Source organism: Lathyrus oleraceus, chromosome 5 (assembly GCF_024323335.1).
Source record: "Lathyrus oleraceus cultivar Zhongwan6 chromosome 5, CAAS_Psat_ZW6_1.0, whole genome shotgun sequence".
In the NCBI taxonomy this organism is placed as follows: domain Eukaryota; kingdom Viridiplantae; phylum Streptophyta; class Magnoliopsida; order Fabales; family Fabaceae; genus Lathyrus; species Lathyrus oleraceus.
The window spans coordinates 646,114,419-646,128,486 of record NC_066583.1 but is presented as its reverse complement, the minus strand read 5'-3'; positions in this window follow the sequence as shown (position 1 = coordinate 646,128,486).

Sequence of the window (14,068 nt, the reverse complement as noted above, 5' to 3'; positions counted from 1 at the left end):
TCCTTGAGGGTTCAAGAAGCCTCGGATATCATAAAATAATCATGGCTTGTACTTCATTGCTTTCTTGCTTGGTTCTTGCACAATTCTCCAAGTGGGAAGCATGGAAAAAGAAAGGAGTTCATGAAGTGTTTTGTGTTGTCTTTGGCATAGGGGTTGACTTGAGGCTTGGAGTTGGTATGTATCAGATCCAAGTCCACTTGGGAGCTCAATGGTACTTCTTGTTGGATTAAAGCTACTTTATGCAACAAATGGAATAGTTCATTGTGTATTGGTTGAGTTACTTGGATAATAGCTAAAAAGTGGGTGAAATATTCTGATTATGGGGGATTTAGAAGCAAGAAGTACATGTACCAGTGGATTTGTTTGGATTTGTAATGTACTTTGGCTTGGAATTTGACCTATGAACCATTCCATGAGGATGTCTTCCCAAATTCGATTCTCTTAGCTCAAGCATGGGAATTTCTTTATCTTGGACATTTTGGAAAGATGGAATCATGATATACAACTTTCATGTTGATCACTTTTCTTGAATCAGTTGGTATTATGGTGAAAAATTGGCATAACGTTGGTCACTTGACCAGGTCAGCATGCTGAAAACTTCACTAAGTGTTTTACCACTTGACAAACAAATGAATCATCCAATTCATGGCCCCATATATCCTTATTCGTGCATTTTTTGAGGTTTCATCACATGGGACAAAGTTAAAGTATGGAACAAGGTATTTAATCTGATCATTGGAGCAAAGAAAATGGTGGCTTAGATCACAAGTTATGACCTTGGAAAGTTGGGCACTTGGACATGATTTTTAGGGACTTAGTAAAAATTTCAAATTCTCCATCTTTGCCCTTTTTGCAAGTAACCTTGATTTTCTTGACTAAACTTGATCAAATGAATTCAATGATCATATCTTCATAATCCTTGACTTGAAAAGTCCATAGTTGACCAAAAATCTTAAAAGTCAAACTTTGACTTTAAGCATCTGTTGACTTTTTCATCAATTGTGTTCAAACTTTCACCTGTTTATGAACCTAACCTCTTGAGCCATCTGAATTGTATGAGTGGATTATGAGGACAAATTTGAATACCTTGGATCATGCCTCAAGCCATAGGATCGTGCTTTGGTCAAAGAGCCAACATTAAGCTGACTTTGACCAAAATCCTAATTTGGAGTGTCAGATGAATTGTGGCTTAATGAACTTGAATTGAGGTGAGTACAAACTTTGATTGTTGATGGAGGGATACTCTTGATCACCTTAATATATCTATGATCCCTCTAAGCCTTGATTGATCTATCCCTTTCACTTCTTGATGCGAAAACCCTAACTTGCAAACAAAGCAAAGCAAGACATATATTTTTTTTGTATTTTTGTGGGGTTAGCAAAGCATAAGGATATACACAAAAGTATTTGATGACCTTGATGTTATGCAAATGATACAAATGATAAGGGATCTTAGGGGTGAAATTAGGGTATTACAGAGATTAAGAGCGTTGTATGGGTGAACATATATTTCCTTATGCATTTGGCAGCCTAAGAAAGTGCATAACAAGTCTTCTTAAGCATGGAATACCTACTCTCACAATCAGTAAACTTCTTGCTTAAGTAGTATATTGCGTGCTAGATCCTTCGAGGACTGTTAAGTACATGATCAAAGGTTTGTCAGGCACATGAGGTATCAGAATCAGAGGTTTTCGTAAGTACTCCTTGATCTTTTCAAAAGCGTTTTGGCAATTGTCGTTCCAAATGACAACTTGATCTTTGTGAAGTAGTTTGAAGATCGGCTCAAAAGTGGCCGTGAGATGAGATATGAATCGGGAGATATAATTCAATCTCCTGAGAAATCCTCGGACCTCCTTTTCAGTTTTAGGTGCAAGCATAACTTGTATGGCCTTTATCTTTTCAGGATCCACTTCGATCCCTCGTTGGCTGACAATGAAACCTAGCAGTTTTCTAGATCTTACCCCGAATGTGCATTTACTGGGGTTAAGTCTTAACTTAAACTTTCTCAAGCATTCGAATAGCTTCTCTAAGTTAATCAAATGCTCCTTTTCAGTTTGGGACTTGGCGATCATGTCATCAACGTACACTTCAATCTCTTTATGAATCATATCATGAAAGATTGTCACCATTGCACGTTGGTACGTTGCACTAGCATTCTTTAAGCCAAATGGCATGACCTTGTAGCAAAATGTTGCCCACGGGGTGATGAAAGTAGTTTTCTTCATGTCATCTGGAGCCATTCTGATTTGGTTGTAATCAAAGAAGCCATCCATGCAGGAGAAGACAGAGAATTGAGCGGTATTGTCCACTAGCACATCAATGTGAGGTAGTGGGAAGTCGTCTTTGGTACTTTATCTATTTAAATCTTTGTAATCTACACACATTCATACTTTTCCGTCCTTTTTGGGTATGGGCGCAATATTGGCAATCCACTAAGGGTAGTTGGAAACTGCTAGGAAACCTGCGTTGAGCTGCTTTTGTACTTCCTCCTTTATCTTCATAGCCATATCAGGACGAGTCCTTCTAAGCTTTTGCTTCACGAGAGGATAGTCTTCCTTGAGGGGAAGATGATGGACCACAATGTCAGTATCGAGACCGGGCATGTCTTGGTAAGACCATGTTAACACATCCATGTAGTCTTGTAAGAGTTTGACCAACTTTATCTTCATTTCTTCTTGTAGAGCTGGGCCTACTCTGACCTCTTTAAATTCTTCTTCCGTTCCGAGATTGACCACTTCTCCCGACTCTACGTGTGGTTGAATGACCTTCAACTCTTGCTTGAGTAGTCGTGCTAACTCTTTTGGGAGCCTGCAATCTCCCCCACTGTCTTTGTCGGCGTGATTAATTGGATTGTAGAACTCATATGGAACCATAGTAGAGTCGTTCTTGGTGGAAATCAGGGGGGGGATCTGCATGATTCATGATTCATGCTTTTATTTTTCAAAGGAAAACATGAATGAAAATTTTAAATAAAAGAAGAAAACATTTCCATTTTAAAATTAAGTGAGAAAGTAAAAAATGAAAGATAGTGAGCAAAATTTGAATGTAAAAAGTGGTGTTTCCATTGATTGATTAAAATAGAATATTTGAATGGGACCTACAAATGGTTCCCCTATTCCTTGGGCATATCATGGGTTCTTTTGTTTCTTAAAGGGAAAACATTAAACAAGAGAATTACTTTTCTAACATTATAACCTCCGGTAATTCAAACACAGTCCAGTTTGTCAATTCTTGTCCTTAGTCTTTTGGTAAAACAATCATCCTTCCTCAACTGCTCCATATTCCCCCATAGCATAAATCCAACCATCCACGAGGTGTCCAACACTTGAGAAGAATTCTGACAAGGGAAGTATCTGCCCCTTTGCAGCAATTGGCACTTGCTTCTTCAAGTTTTAGAAGTTGTATCCCAATCCAGCACGGTCCTTGTTTATGGGTATCTCTAACATCCTACCCCAACCTTCAGGGTGTCCATTCTTGATAACAGCCTGAGAGTCTTTCAGAGAGGCCATCGGAAATTCAACAGTTTTAACTTCCCATATAGGGCCAACCATATCAACATTGACAACTTCAAATTATTGAAAAGGGATTTCTTGTACCTCTCCTCCTCCTTCGACATACCGAAAAGATTCTAGATGACTAACCATGTTGTCTTCTTCTCCTTCGATCATCACAAGCTTGTTGCTGACTAAAAACTTCAGTCGTTGATGGATTTTCGATGTGACGGCTCCAACTGAATGTATCCATGGTCATCCAAGAAAACAACTATAAGCGGGATGTATATCCATTACAAAGAAAGTGATAAATAAAGTATGTGGGTCGATCTTTATAGGGAGGTCCACTTCACCAATCACAATTCGTCTAGAACCATCAATCTCTCTCACCACTAGCTCACTAGGCTTCATGACGAGTCCCTTAATAGTCAGTTTGGATAAAGATCTTTTCTTGTACTCTTTTCCCTAGATGTAGATAGTTGAGTCATAAATGCATGAAACTGCTTTTGTATCATCAAAGGGGAATGATGTTAGTACCGTTATAACCATAGGAGTAACTGGGTTGTTGGAGATAGTCATTTATGATAAATCACATGGAATAAGAAGAGATGGGACTTGATTGTATGGTATTTCCAGGGTGGAAACATCTTCAATTGTGGATGGACGATCTATCACCAAGATCCCTTAGTCCATTAATCTTTGTATGGCAGACTTCAAAGCTTCACATTATTGTGGATTGTTCAAACAATGTTCACAAGTTGTACTACAAATATGAAATGCATCATTTTCATCAAAACATTCTTGATCTCTATAAGATGAGTATTTAGCTCATCCAGACAGGACAATAATCTTCTTCCATTATCAAATTCCACCAAATTTACCGTTGGCTTATCATGAGGAGACATTGGGTTATTATTTACATTTGGGCCGTTAGGCGCAAATGTAATAGCCTTAGAATCTATCAGATCTTGCACTTTATATCTTAAGGCTTTGCAGTTCTCGATTGAGTGATCGGGAGTTCCTGAATAGAACTCGCATCGGGCGTTAATATCATAACTAAAAGGAAGGACCGTTGGGGGTGGCCCTAGCTCTCTTAACTGCACCAAAGATCCTTGTAACAAGTAAGGTAGAATATGACTATACGAAATTGGGTCCGAGTCAAATCTCCTATCGGGGTTTCTTTGTCGTTGTTGTTGTTGTTGTTGTTAATAACATGGTTGTTGTTGTTGAGGTTGTTGGTGATAGTGTTGTTGCTATTGTTGTGGTTGTTGAATCAGAATTGTGAAAGGTTGTTGTTGTTGTTGGACGGGCGCTACGACAACCACTTGTTGATACAAGACACATTATGTTGCGGATCTTACTCTGACTACTGCAGTTGCATTCGTCTCTCCTTCCCTATTCTTTCCATACGCGACAAAGGGTGTCTTTACAACACAGGAGGTGTTGGCGGAGTTCTGGATCTTCCCCAATTTTTGAAGGAGAATTGCCATCCAAGGCGCAGCGGAACTTAAAATTTTCTCCATTTAGTGATCCTTACGAATGGGCATGATCAGTGATAGAATCGTTACCTCTTGTGGCGATTCAAACCTTTGGTGCAGATCTCTTGTAACGATCAAAACCTTGGATACAAATCCACGGAGCGATCACGAACGTTGAACAATGACAACGTCTCTACTCAGTCCACACGAACGGGTTCCTTCAATCTCAGTGCTAGCTGGTACGAATGAAGGCTTTGAGTGAGAGAGAGAGAGAGGGAAACGAAATTCCAAGTCTTCACTTGAGTTGAGTCTGAGTGAGTGACAATGCTTCTACCCAAGGGGTTCTATTTATAGAACCACTTGTGTGGGCTTCAAGCTAAAAAGCCCACTTAAGTGTATTTTGGCCCATATCTCATAATATGCCAAAATCACTTAAGTATTTGGTATCTTACCATATTTCGTATTCTACTTAAGTACACCGTACCTTACGATGTTCCTTAGTTACTCTATCTCTCATCAATCCGTCCTTTGTGTGTGACCCTGTAGGTTTTCGCGACGTTGGCAATTATATTAAATCACGCATTTAACATAATAAACAGTGAGCGGTATCTAGCAACACATCACTGCTACCCAAGACACGAAAATGTTATGTGATCTGACAAAACCTCCTGTGATAATAATTATGTGTATAATTACCCCTTTGCCCTTATGTTTATATTGAACACAAGGTATAGACCGTGTCATCCTTGTCCAGTTCAATATTGGGCCCATAGACATTTATCCTGTTACGCAGGATGGGCAAATTCCATCTAGGACACTCATGTCCCTCAGCATGCTTTGTGGAGTACCCATCAACTGTCTTTATGGTTATCCAGTTACGGACAACGTTGGATCAGCAATAAAGCACTCGACTCTACATCTAGGATCCATAGTGGTTTCAGGTCGAAGAGTGGTATACACCATTATCATCATGAGAATAACTTATGACACTTTGCATAACTTTCTATATAGTATTCTCATAGCGGGTCAATCCGGTATAAATATTACTCTTAATATTCATACCTATGTTTAAGACTTGATAACTCTTTATCCATGATCCATGAGATGTGATCATCAGTCTACAAACATAATAGTCTTAATGCTTTAATGTTATCCCACTTCACAATAAAGCTCGACTACGGATACTTTAAGAATAATGTCCTTACGTTTAATGTGATCTCATGATTAAGTCATACTTGATACATTAAACGGACTAGCTATTCTAGGGACTTTATTAAACAACCATAATAAAGAAAAAGCCTTTTATTATTAATAAATAATTCGATACAAGTACCAAAAGTATTGGCCTCTAGGGCTTACACCAACAATTTTATCATATTTTCTATCCTCTCTCCAACCAATACCAAGTAGGAGAAACCAGAGGATGTACTCCCTACCATCCTATCCCGGTATGGACCTTGTAGATTTCCCATGATCATATCCACCAATTCACGTTCTAGCAAAAGAGGTTGTACCCCAGCTGCAAGCTCTCTCCACCTCTGAGTGCATTCCTTAAAAGTCTCCTCGGACTTTTGCATCAGGTTCTACAGTTGTGTGTGATTAAGCGCCATGTCTGTATTATACTGGTAATGCTTAAAGAACACTTCTTCCATCTCTCTCCATGTCCGAATGTATGTACCTTCCAGTTGCATATACTAGTTCAAAGATGCTCCACTCAGTGAATCCTACAATAAATGCATGAGGAGTCAGTCATCATTAAAATAAGCATCCATTTTGTGACAGTATGCTCGAATATGGGTTCTCGGATCACTGGCTTCTTTATATTTCTCAAAGTCAAGGACTTTGAATTTTGCGGGGATAACCACTCCGGGGACTAAGTACATCTTTGCAGCATCGAGACCTAAGACGCCAATTTTCCTCAATGGCTTTAACCTTTTTTTCCACCTCATTGGATGGAGGACCAAAGGCATCATATACGGAGGCAACTCTTGGACTGAAAAAAGCGTCTTGTTGGTCATCCACTTCAACAACAGGAGGATTGAGGATGACTGGAGGGACAACGCAAGGTGCACCTACTGGAATATGGACTGGATTATTTCCATGAGGAGGTATTGAATTTTCCATGATAGGAGGTTTGGCATTAGGGATAGGAGTAGCAGTGTGAGCCCGCTAGTTCATCTCTTCCTACATTTTGGCCTTTTTTTACCTCGAGCGACTGCTTGGATTGTTTCCATCAATTGTCCCATTTGTGATCTTACTTGAGTCACTTCCTCGTGGAGGGGGACATGATTCTGTTCCAGCTTGTCCATTACTGTTTGTTGTTTTGTGGCGAGTGTTGCAATGGTGTCGGGAAGTCATCTTGTACCGTCAGTTTCTGGTCAAGAAAATATGGGATGATGTGTTTTTTTTGTTTGTTTGAAAATGCAAATGATGCATGAATGTTTTTTTTGTTAATGAAAATCTCTTTAGTTATTCGTGTTTATTTTATTACAAGAAATACTTAACGATTTACGGCTGCAATCAAGAATAAAGAAAACACATAGTGAAATCACTGGAGCTTCATTCATCCTTTGAAGGGAAATATTACAAGTACAAGTACAATGGAAATTTCAAAATAAAAGTTGTTGAGACAAATAAAGCAAACTAAATGTCAACCCTAAAGGTGACCCCTTGAGACTTGCGGAGAGCCTCAATATCGGTGATAAGATCTGCCATTGTCTTCTTGCAAAATTTGAAAAAATGATAGACTTCTTCGAGGGTGTTCTCCAGGAACATGATCAAATAAGCCTCTTTCAACTTATCAGGAAAGTCTTGGAGGGCATAATTAGTCAGTACTGCCATGTTTGCATACTTGTCTCTCCACTCATTGTAGAGGGTTTGGAGGTTATGGATGATTTTATATCTTTGAGATATTGAAGCTTCTTCCCCCACGATATATCTCATCCCTGTATCTGCAGTCATTCCGTAATTCCATGTACGCTTGGTCGTAGATTCCCATCTTCAGATTTTTGATCTGATCGTAAGCTCTTCCGAGGTTGAACTACTCGCATAAGAGGCTCTAATGAACCTTCTCCCTATCTAGTTGTTCCTTAGCCAAGAGATCCTTGCACTCCTTGAGAGTACTTCTAAGATCTAGGATTTGGGCTTCATAATCCTATCTAGCTTCTTTCTTCATCGCATTAAACTTCTCAACGGTCTTCTCAAGGTCCCTGATGGTTCGATACGCTTGATCCAACTTGTTGTTACGAGCATCTAGATCATAATTAACTCCTAGTAGAGCACCACCAACCCAAATTCTATGGCCTTCTATTTCCCTTAGTCTCTTCTTGTTGGTTGCGAACTCCTCACAAACTTGCTTACCCTTGTCTTCCAAGGCATAGTTGCGTTCCTTGGTGCGGACCAGTTGGACTCGTAGTTGAAAATTCTCTAACTCTAGCTCTTGTATCTGGTTGGTAAGCTTGTCCATGTCTTCTTGCATAATGGGCTCGGGTTCGGGCTCCAATGAATAAGAGTCGTAAAGGAAAGGCATCTTGGAAATCCTAGCCCTTTTTTTCACCCACACAAAGTAGGGTTCCTTGGCTATGACGTTCTTCTTTCCCCACTATTGGTAGATCCAGATCATGCTTGTCCAAGCTTTTATCACTCTCTTCACAGTTGAACTGAGTGGATCCACAGTGTTGATGACGAAAGGTATGAGGTCTTGGTCTTCTGGAGGACTTAACATGGCGTACCTCATCTGTCTTTTGAGTAGCACAGAGTTATAGTTTACGCAACCATGTGATCCTATTAAAGGGATGTTTAGGAATCCTCCGCATCTTGAAATGACATCATTAATTTCCCATTATCTTTTATACCAAAGGACTGAACTGGCTGAGAGAGATGTAAATTTTTTGGGCCAAGACAAATTGTTGTAGGCGAAGGGTCCTCGTTGAGCATGCAGGTCCTAATCTATAAGTGTAAAAGCCTTTTTTCTTATGCCTTGTATGGAAGGTATGATAGAAGTCCGTGAGTAAGAATGGCACCGGGTTTTTGGTTAGGAAGATTTCCACCGCCAAGTGATATATGAATTTGTCTACATTAGGGAATATAACAATTCCGTAGATTAAGAGTGCTAAAGTTGGGGTGCAGAAATATGGTCTTTCTTCCATAATCATCTTCCGAGCATGGTTTTCAAGGAATTTTTGTGTTAGACCTTTAATAATACCTTTAGATCCCCAGTTGGCCACTAGTTCATTATTGTTGATACCTAGAACTGTAGAGAGTTCGGACAAGCAAAGTCCTTCTTCCAACTTGGGGAAGGAATTATATTCTTTTATCGGTCGATTGAGAAGCCTTTCAATGTCTTCCAGAGTTGGGGAAATTTGAAAGTCAGGGAATGTGAAGCACCTCATATGGACATCATAATATTGAGCCAAAGTGGTGATTGCACCATAGTCAACCTTTTCTGTTAGGAGATCTACGATGTTGCCAAAGGTAGATCTGAATTTGTTATCCTTGAGGGATGTTACCCCATAGCAAAGGACCTTCAAAGTATCAATATCTGGACTCTTGTATCTGAATGAGAAGGTGTTTTTCCTTGTTGTGGGAGCCATGATTGTGTTTGTAGAAAAAGTTTTGTATTTCCTGCATTTTAAATAAACGAAATCCTTAAGAGCTTTGCTTATTGATTAGTGATGTATGAATGTTAATGAAGGCATGAATGGATAGTTTTTATTATTTTTCACGGAACGTAGGCACATGGTTCATAGGTTCAGAATTACTGTGACGAGGAATGGGGTTAATAATGACTGCTTATCACACTAGGGTTCTCACTTTGCATGATCTAGGCTTTTGAGAGATTCAGTGTAAGACACTGCCATTAGAGCCATGGACTTCCTTGACTGTCTGCCTCTTATGTCAATTTACTTGTCAGGCGGCAACTCCATCAAGGAAGTCTACTCTAAGTGAGATCTTCATATCAACCCTCGCAAGGAAAGCTCCCTGGGGACCTATACTACGCGACCATCAGTCTAGGCCGGCCAAGGTTTAATGTTATAAAAATGAGTTCTTAAGGTCACAAACTCTAATGGAGATAAGGGTGTTGACACCGAAAGCTCAACGGTCATCAATACCTCCAAGAAAGTATACCACTAAGTGAGGTTCTCGTACGACCCTTCACGAGGAAAGCTCCCTAGGGACCAATACTACTCAACCTCTCATATCTCAAGTAAGCTCTGAGACTCAGGTGAAGAGTCTTTCACACAAGGTTTTAATTTTCAATCATTATTATAACCATTTTCTTCGTTACAAAGTCAAAGTTTTTGACCAACAAAGGAAGATAAACACAAGTTAGTAATAAAGAATAAAAGAATGCAAAAATAAATTAGCGAATAAATCCCCACATACGTAATAGGAAAAACAACCAAAAATAGGCTAGACTTGCTTAGGGAATCTCGGTCCCCGGTAGAGTCGCCAGCTGTCGCAACCAGGATTTTAACGAAGGCGAGGAACCGGGATTGAACAAAATAATGCACCCTTTCAATCAAAGAGAAGAAATAAAGAAGGCTAAATAGAATAATCGCCATCGAATTTTATTTTGGATTCCTTTATCGAAGAAGAGAGGGGAAATAGTCGATAAAACCTCGAAGGAATAAATGTGTGCATGGGAAGCACAAAGGTACGGATAAAGAATCGGTCTCACAACCGAGACTTGAGTTCGGAATTAGATTACAAAAGGGGAAGATATTAGCACCTCTCATGTCCATGGTACTCCATGGGAACCATTTAGATTGTCTGTGTACGTGGGTATTTATCTCACTTATTTCTATTTATTCTTATTTTCAAAAAGAGTGTGAAAGAAATGGTTTTGGGTTTTTTATTATTGTGCTCGCCAAGAATTGTGGCCATTGTGCCTACGTATCACTCATCAGGTGTTGAGGAATCATAGCTCCGTAGTTCGAAGTAGAAAATGTTTGTGTGTTAGGTTGATTTCACCTTTGAGAACTGGCGGGTACATGTTCTATTCCTCCATGTTTCTGGAACTTTTAACATCATCGAGCAAACTCAATGCAATCCTTCAGCATGGTGGGACAACATACTCCCTATCGATACAACAACCCTTTCATTTTGTGGCCTACTTGGTGAGCGCCACATGATCCGCTTTGAGTGCCAGAAATTTCCAACTAGGCTTCACTCTTACTAATGCACTTGAGCAACACCTCTTGTGGAGTATTTTTGAACCACTTGTTCCCAATAATGACGTAACTTAACACCTTGTATTTTGTTTTTTGATCCGTTGTTCCTGTTGGGTTTCTAAGGAACACAACAACTTCCTTTCGCTAATCATTGTTTGTTATGTTGTCAATGGCAAAAGTTTCAAAATTTCCAAAAAATCCTGGTAACTCCTCTACTCTCACCAGTTTTAGCGTTGATAACTCTGGTCTGATAACGCTAGTTGATACTAGTTTGTCTTTTACTTCAGTTAAGTTCTTTAATTTCTCTTGGCTACTTGGGCCAAATTGTTGGCCTCTTGGTTTTGTATTCATGGTATATGTTCAATATCCACAATTTGAAATCGTTTAAGCATTGAATTTTCCATGACGAGGTATATTAATAGATTATCTTTATTACATTTGTATTCCCTTTTTAACTATTTGATCACGAGTTCAGAGTTACCCTTGATCTCGACTCCGGTTGCCCCCAAGTCTAATAATATTGTAAGACTTATGATCAAGCCTTCGTATTCAGCCTCATTTTTGGAACAATGGTCGTTGATCTTGAACTTATACCTAATGGGAAATCCTCCCAGGGACATGATGAAAACCATTACACTTGTTCCCTAGGAATGAGTGGAACCATTAAAATATAGTTTCCATGCCAGGAACTCGACATAGTTCTACGCTATTTATGTTACTGCTTGATCTACTATGAAATCATCAATAATTTGGCCTTTCAGGGATTTTAAGGGTGCACAAGTTAAAGAGTATTCATTTAGGGCTAATGTCCACTTTCCAACTCTACTATGTAAAATTGGTTTCGATAACATATGTTTAATTATGTCGAAGTATGAATAAACAAACACATTTGAAGATTATAATGCTTGAGTTTGATGCAAGAAAAATATAATGATAGACATAATTTTTCTACCATAGTGTATCTAGTCTCAACATCATTCATGTTCTACTTAATTAATATATGGCTCTTTGGACACCATCATCATCTTCTTGGGATAACATACTCCCAATTGTTGACTCAGATGCAACAATATACAACTTCATAGATTTGTTCCTCATGGGAGGTAACAACGTTGGAGGCTTTGATATGTACCTCTTAATCTCATCAAAGGCTAGTTGATGTTCTGGCCTCCATCTGAAACCTTCTTCTTTCTTTAAATGTAGTAGCGGTAAGAATACTTTTGTCTTACCACTTAGATTCGAAATGAATATCCTTAGAAAGTTGATTTTTCCTAACAAGGACTCAAGTTGTTTTTTGTTGGTTGGAGACTCCGTATTTTGTATGGATTCTGTCTTGTTTGAGTTTATCTATATGTCCTTCTTATAGACAACAAAGTCAAGAAAATCCCCTGCATGAACATAAAAAGAACATTTTAGCGGGTTCATTTTAAGTTCACGTTTCCTCATCCTTTCGAAAAATTGTCGAAGATGGTCAAGGTGGCCATCCTTAGATAAAGATTTGATAACAATGTCATCAATGTACACTTGCATGAATGTTTTAATAAAGTCGTGAAACATCAATTTCATTACTCTCTGGTAAGTAGCACCAACATTTTTCAGGAAAAAAGGCATCATTACCCATTTGTATGTGCCTATGACCCCTGGGCATCAAAATGCCATTTTTGCTACTTCTTCCTCCGCAATGAAAATTTTGGTTGTAACTAGAGTATCCATCGAGGAGACTCAGGTATTCGAATCAAACCGTAAAATCGACCAACATCTCAGCCACTGTCATTTGATATTCTTCTTTAAGAGTATCATCATTAAGATCTCTAAAGTCTATGTAGACTCTAAGGGTTCTGTTTTTCTTAATAACTGGAACAATATTAGAAAGCCACTTGACATACCTGACAGGTCTGATGAACTTGTTTCGGAGTAATCTCTCCATCTCAACTTTGATCTTGGACATGATTTTAGGAGCAAACCTCCTCGGGGTCTGCTTTATTGGCTTCTTATCAGGTCTGATCGATAACACTAATTCTACTAAATCGCGACTAAGTTCGGGAATTTCATCATAGTCCCGGGAAAAGCAATCTTTGAACTCTTTTAGAACCTTGATTACTTAAGCTTTTAAGTGTGGGGAGATTTTGGCACTAATGTATGAAGGTCTTTTCATCGTCCCATCTCCCAAGTATACCTCTTCTAAAGGATCTCGCGCCTGCATTTTCTTGGTCAAGATTGTTGGGTCTTTCTCGAACCGCAAAGGCTCATCATCATATATGCAATCCAAACTTGGGCTTTCTGAAGTTCTTGTTTGGTCGGTAAGGCCAGATTGATTTACCCAAGAGTTCTCAGGATTAATGGCTCCGACAACTAGTATTTTTTGAGATTCGGCCTCCAAGGCCACATGCATTTTATTTTCAGCCACATAGGCCAAAATCCAAGCAAACACACTTGACTCAATCATGGTCTCCATCAGATTAAAACCATCGGTTATACCCTCCGACAATTTCATATTCCCATGTAAACCTGTATTAAGCGTGTAGCTTCACCGGGTAGCATACCTCATGCCCTTCGAAGTTATATCCTCCTCCGCCAGGTTTTTATGGCAAAATATTAGCCAATTGTTTTGTCAAAGTTAAGCTTGCCGATGTGATTGACATTCGCTCTGAAAAAACTTTGATTCGCTTCGATGGTTTTGACAATCCTACCAGGCTTCCGATGTTGATCCTCTAATGCATAAACGAGGGTACACATCCTACTTCATGCAACCATTCTCTACCTAATAGCAGATTGTAGTTTGCTTTAGTCGGCACCACCATAACAATGTTGGCCTTGCAAGAGTTCCCACCACTACGTTAACTTGAATGACCCCTAAAGGTTTGCTGGTTTTGGCCTCATATTTGGACAATACCATGTTGTTACAGGATAAATTTATGGTAAATTT